Raw genomic sequence first — 7,290 nt, 5'->3', positions numbered from 1 at the left:
CAGATGTCTCCTCCCTCACTTAAAATCCTTCAATGACTTCTCACCATACTTAAATAAAATCTAAACTAAATCCTAGGGCCAGCCTGTAGCTCACTCGGGAGAGTATGGTGCTGATAACACCAAGGCCATGGGTTCAGATCCTATATAGGGATGGCCAGTTCACTCACTGGCTGAGCGTGGTGCTGACAACACCAAGCCAAGGGTTAAGATCCTCTTACCGGTCATCTTTAAAAAAAAAAAAAAAATCTAAACTAAATCCAAACTTACCTTGGCCTACAGGATCCTGCAGGACTCCTGTGACTCTCCAGCCTCATGCTATATTACATTCCTTCTTGTTCACTGGAATCATCCTTCCCTAGAGGCTGGCTCCCCCTTATCACTCAGTTCTCAGCTCAATGTCACTTCCTCAAAGAGTGTCTCTGACCATTCAAAGGGGTCTCTCCCCTAGTCAGTCAATTATATTAATACTATTTCATTTTTTTTATATAATCTGGCACCATCAGATATCATCTTATTTATGCTGTTTCTCATTTCCCACCAAAATGCAAGCTATATAGTCAGTCAGTGCCTAGAATAGCGACAAAGAAGGTGCTCAATATACACTTGTTGAATGAATAAATAGCTAAAGAAGAATGTGGGGCCGGCCCGTGGCTCACTCGGTAGAGTGCGGTGCTGATAACACCAAGGCCCCCGGTTCGGATCCTATATAGGGATGGCCGGTTTGCTCACTGGCTGAGCGTGGTGCTGACAACACCAAGCCAAGGGTTGAGATCCCCTTACCGGTCATCTTTTGAAAAAAAAATAAAGAAGAATGTGAGTGTGGAAGCCACACTTGGGATTTCTACAGCAGCCCTGGGGGAAAAGATGCAGAGCCAGAAACAGAACTCAGGTTTGTTTACTTTTAGTTCAAAGCAGCTTCTACAATTCTCTGGATATTATTTGATGAGAAGGAATGGCTCATAGGATGGTAAAGGGATTTGGAAACCTTGACCTAAAAGAAAAATTTGAAGGCACTGAGGAAATTCCCCCTGGGGAAGAGAAGGTGAGGGAATGGCATAACTGACTTCAAATGTCTGAAGAGGTATGACACAGAAGAGGAATTAGATTTGTTCTTTTACCCCTGAGGAGACAACCAGGGTAGAAGGCTCTCAGTGAGAGACAACATGAGATATGGGAAATGTTGAAAGTTGAGAAAATTCAGTTCTAGTCCTGCCCCAGCCATTGTTTCACCTTGATCTTGGAGGTAGTCTGTTTCTCTTCTCTAGAATGTGAGAGATAAGGAGCTGGACTGGGTCACACAAGAAAAATAGGTTTTAGCTCACAAGCTAACACCAATCGATTGGTAGTGGCTACCTGCAGCAGTGTGATGAGAAGGATCCTGAAGAAATGAAGCAATGGGAATATCCACCAAAGACGAATGATTAATGAACTGGGGCAGACTCCACACTATGTCATATTATGTACCTATTAAAAACATGCTTCGGGCCGGCCCGTGGCTCACTCGGGAGAGTGCGGTGCTGATAACACCAAGGCCCCGGGTTCGGATCCCATATAGGGATGGCCGGTTCGCTCACTGGCTGAGCGTGGTGCTGACAACACCAAGTCAAGGGTTAAGATCCCCTTACCGGTCATCTTTTAAAAAACAAACAAACAAACAAAAAAAACATGCTTGATTTTGACAGCATGATACAAAAAAAAATCTATATCTACATACAGCATTTGATTTGTAACTAATGACTTGGAGGAATGTCCATAAGCTATATGGTAATATGTACAGTATGATGCCTTTCATTAAAAAAAAAAAAAAAAGCCGTATACAAAAACCCTTATGTATCCTATATATGAATAACTATGTTTGTATGTGTATAGAGAAATGTGTAGAAGGATATACCTTAGGCTGCTAACACTGGTTATTTTGCAGAGATGGGAATTATTAACACTCTCTTTATATAACTTCATACTATTTCACTAGTTGCAAGTGAGCACACATAACTTTTTTTTTTTTTCCCCAAAAGATGACTGGTAAGGGGATCCTAACCCTTGACTCAGTGTTGTCAGCCCCACGCTCTCCCAAGTGAGCCAACTGGCCATCCCTACATAGGGATCCAAACCTGTGGCCTTGGTGTTATCAGCACCACACTCTCCCAAGTGACCCATGGGACAGCCCCGATTTTTGTAATCTTAAAGAAAAATTTAATAAAAAAAATTTAAGGCTGCATTCTACTTCCTCTCTCAGTGAGAAAGAGTGCTGTGATTAATTATCATAGTTTGCCCTGGATGCAGGGCAGATGAGTGGTAGCTCACATGCCTGAAAAAATCAGTTTCCTTTCCCAGCTCCAGCATTTTGTGGCTTTTAGTCCCAAGGAGGCAGCAGCTGCCTCAACATAAGGAAGAATTTTTAAATAATGTATCTGTCCAAGAATGGAACTGGCTGCCATGTGAGGAGGTAATAAGCTCCCTGGCTGCTAGAAATGGTCAAGTGGAGGCTGGATGAACATCCCTTGGGAGTGGGAGGGATTCCTTCACTGGGTGGCAACTCATAAGATAGAAGGACATGTTACTATTTCAGGGGGAACATGTGTGATGGGAAGTTTGATATGCCAATAGCATTTACAGCAAAAAGATGACCAAATCCACAAACAAACCAAAGTTGTGCACACTATTTTCCATAAATTCTTTTACTGGGTTGTTACTTTTCCTAAGCAACAGCACTGTACCCCCCAAATAAGCTACTGACTAAACAGTAATCCAGCTTCTTCCCCAAAGCCAAATGCTAGAAGCAAAGTGGGCCAGTGGGGACTATGATGACTTGGAAAGTACATACTCTGCCTAAAGGGATTTCACTATTCAGCTCTAATCAACTGTTGCCAGGTGGGAACACGGATCCTGTATTGTTAGGTATTAGTTTTGTTTTTGTTTTTTTTAAAAAAAGGAGCTGGAAATTTGGAGGGTTTTTTTTTTTTTTTTTTTTTTTTTTTCCGTGTCCGGCAACAGATCGCAACCCTCAGTGTCGCCCCCGTACCGGACCGGGACCGGCAACGGGATCGCAACCCTCGGTGTTGCTCCTGTGCCTCGCTCAGCCAGTGAGCGGGAACCGGTCTGTATGTGGGATCCGAACCCTCGGGCGGGAGCGCCGCCGCGCTTCCCAAGCGGTGCACTATCCAGTGCGCCACCAGGCCGGCCCGAAATTTGGAGTTTTAAATTAAGTCCCCCTATTTTAAAATATTGGAAACTAATTCACATTAAGATAGCAACAGTAAACTACTACACAAAACAAACAAAACCTGTAGCCTATGGTCCTTGGAACAGATGGACACAAACTGGGACAAGACCAGAAGTCTGCTAACTATCCCTCTCCCAGGCCGCTCTGGTTTACACCTTCAACTGCTCAGGGAACACGACTGGTGGAGAAGATCTGGTGATAGAGGATGGTTCTGACAGTCTTCAGTAAACACTAGGGGCTTTTAAGATTGCACTGTCAAAAAAATCACCCCTAAAGAAAGGGTTCCTATGTCTTCTGGATGGGAGAAGGATGCTGTGTGTTTTGGTCTGGATAGTGACTAGAGGAGGACTTGATGGCCTTCTTCCATCAAAGGGTCAGAGGCCCTCAGCTACCTCCTATCGCAGGTGCTTGGCTGCAGCAAGAGAGGAAGACTTGGATGAGGTATCAGCACTGACTATTCCAAGGCAACTCACTGTGGCAGCATCTTACTGTGATGGACCCCTACAGGACTTGCCTGACAAATATTCATTCCTATCTTGATACCAGCACCTTGAGTTCCCCTTGGAGAAGTAACTGCTTTCTTGGCTCCAGAAATGGACATGGGATAAGGCCTGGCCAAGGAAAGCCCAGGACTTTTGCTGGAACTACTAGGGAAAATAAGTTCTCAGTTAGGGTTGCTCAGATTATACAACATCTCCTGATGTCACTGGTTGCCATTTCTGCGACCTCATGGTGGAAGTCTGCTTCAGAATGAATACAACACAGATGAAAGCAGAGTCAAGAGATGAAGGGAGAAAAAGGAGACCTGCTCACATTACTAAAGACCAGGATCCAGCTAGCCTGAAGCTCTCCCCACCATTCCCCACTTCCCACCCACCCCCCACCCCAGCCTTTATAGTTCCACAGACCAATAAATTCCTTTTTGGCTTAGATCAGTTTCAGTTGGGCTTCTATTACCACTCCTATACAAAACATCACTGCTCTGGTCTCTTTGTCTTCATATGACCAAAAATTACTCCCAGCCTTTGAGGAACAACCTAGGAGGAGAACCCCTATGGCAAAAGTCTCTCAAAGAGCCTAGCAATATTGCTGTCATATGTGACAGGGACCAAGTAACCTTCTTGGGAAGCACCTAATAACTCCAGAGGTAGAAAATGGAGCCATCAAAATGGCCAAGAAGTTTCAGGGAAAACTGTCCTCTGGCCATCACCCCTGGCCCCAAATAGAGTGAAGGGGTGCACTGGTGGCTCCTCTGGAGGTCAGCTCTTCTCATTCAGAAATAGTACCATGGAGTCAGTGAGATCTGGCTTCAATCCTGATTCTCCTGCTGATACTTACTTGCTGTGTTTACCTTTGGCAAGTAACTCAGTTTCTTCTTCAGTGAAGTTTGTTATAAGAATTAAATGAAACAATGTACACAAAAATACCTAGCATGATGCCTAGCATGTCTTCATACATCTTATATTAAGTGTCATTTGCCAGGTCCTACGCTAACAACTTTTCATTAATGAGCTCATTTGATCCTAAAAACTCTATTTTAAAAATAGGTTAAAAATAGGTTAGAGCAGGGTGTTATAACACCAAGGTCAAGGGTTAGGATCTCCACACCAACCAGCTGCCAAAAAAAGAAAAAAAAAAAATATATATATATATATATATATATAATCCTCACTTTACAGATGGAGAAACTGAGAAAGTCGTTTGCCCAAGACTGTACACACAGCTAAGTTGAGATTTTCAAGGCCAGGCAGTCTGGTTTCAGAGCTCTTGCTTGCTCTTAACAATGCTGCAGCCTCCCATAAGTTCCCTTCCACTGCCTAGAAAGTTGGGTACATCCTTTAATGTCAACGTCTCTGGATAAATAAGGGGGTCTTACCAGCCTTCCTACTCATTCCTAGCTCTTCTATAGCACCCACATAGGCCTTTGAGGAACTCATATTTCATGAACAAGTCTACTTACCTAGGGTTAACTCACTCTCCTAACTTGAGAACAGAAGAATGCCAGAAGCCATTCTTCTCTTGTAAGAATCAACTTCTCTCTTGTAAGAATCAACCATTAGTTTCAGAAATTCCTGAAAAATGTACATAAAATATGTACAGTATTGCTTCAGCAGAGAATGAGCCTTTTGTATGAATGGTCCAGGGGAAAGGAGGGAGTGGAGGGAAGCCAGGCAGGGCCTACTGGAAGATAAGCACAGCATGGGGAGCTCTGAGAAACCCTGAAATAGAGAAAAAGCTGGTGTTCCTCCTTCCACTCTTAAATGTGTTGATCCCTTCCCTCTAATCCTCTGCTCCCTTTCCCTTCTCTCATCCTCTCACTTAGGAATGCGATCTCCTCCTATGGATTCAAATATCTCCTTTCTGTGGACAACTCAGAATTTTTTGAGTCATCTTGACTCCTTCCTCATCCCAAAGATCTAGTCATCAGGTCTCAATATTTCTTTTTTCTTAATGTCAGCTAAACATGCCCTCCTTTTCTTTCCCCAAACTCCAAGTGGCTCTGGAATTAGACTGCTGGGTTGGAAATATAACCCTACCACTTACTACCTGTGTAATTTTGGACAAGTGATTTCACCTTGCTGTGCCTGTTTTCTCATCTGTAAAATGGGCTTAATAATAGTACATACTCTCATAGAGTTGTGAGGCATAAATGACTTAGCTATTATCATCATCATCCTAGATTCCTCTTTATCTAATCCCGTCATCAAGTCCTATTTTCTCCATACCCATAATACATTCATTTCTCTCCATCTTTACTACCACCACCATATTCAAGTCATCATTCTTTCATATCTGAACAAATGGATTGCCCCCAACTCACCTTTTCCCCTCCATTCTTGCTCCTCTGTTTTCCTCAAAGAAACCAAAATGAGCTTTCTAAAAAAAATATCAGATCGCATCACCGTCTTGCTTTTTAAAAAACCCTTCAAATAGCCTCCCTCTTAAATAAAAATGTAAACTCCTTACCATGGCCCACAGGCCCCAAGTGATTTGGCCGCTGTCAACCTGTCCAACCCCTTGTCCCCCTCTCCCTCATTTATTTTCCAGCCACATTGGTTTCCTTGCTGTTCCCTGAACATATCTCAGGGCTTCTGCACCTGCTGACTCCTCTACCCAAAATGACCTTCCCCAGATCATCACATGGCTGGTTCCTTCTCATCAATTAGCTCCGGGTTCATGTGTGCCCCAATCTTCCTTGTCTCCCCAGTAGGAAGAAGTCTTTGATATCATTATAAAGAAGTGTTTCTTCAAAGGCTGCAGCTCTTCCAAAAATACCTAGACTGTAAAATCCATGAGGGAAGGGAAGACTGTGGCTGTATTATTCACTGCTACATCTCCAGTTCCTAGCATAGCACCTGGCATATAGCAGGGCTTCAATAAATACCTGTGATAAATCTTCTCACCTTGCAGCAGTCCTTTCTCTGCAGGTAACAATGTTTACATTAGAATGTCCCATTCTCAGATCTTCCCACGATTGATACCTTCTCATCTATCTAGTTATCAGACTCAATTGTCACCTCAATTTCTGACCACCTATCTACAGTGGCCACCTCTGCCCTCTCTTTCACACTACTGTTTTATTTCCTTCATAGCATGTATCATGCTCTGATTTCTTTTGTTGTATGTATATCCTCCCATCAGAATATAAGCTCGGTGAGTTCTGGAACCTTGACTGTTTTATTCACTGCTGTATCTCCAGTACCTAGAATAGAGCCTCTATAAATTGTTTAATTAATGAGTACAGGCTGGAGACATTTGAGACTTGCATACTTCATAAACTGCTGTTCTGTAATTTGCCCTCACCCAGTGTCTACTGAACAAGTTTACACTAAAACAAATAAAACAAAACTCTACTCACAGCAACCTATTTAACTCTCTTCCAAAGTTCTGAACACTAAAGCTGGCCCGTTAGCCCAGTTGGTTAGAGTGCAGCCTTGTAACACCAAGGTCACCAGATTGGATCCCCATACTGGCCAGCCTCCAAAAACAAAACAAAAAACAAAGTTCTGAACACTAGAAACCCAAAGCAGAGGTGAGGGGATTGAACACCAATACTCTTGTATTCC

Source organism: Galeopterus variegatus, unplaced genomic scaffold (assembly GCF_000696425.1).
Source record: "Galeopterus variegatus unplaced genomic scaffold, G_variegatus-3.0.2 Scaffold93, whole genome shotgun sequence".
NCBI classification, from domain to species: Eukaryota; Metazoa; Chordata; class Mammalia; order Dermoptera; family Cynocephalidae; genus Galeopterus; species Galeopterus variegatus.
Note: the sequence above shows the minus strand (reverse complement) of the source record.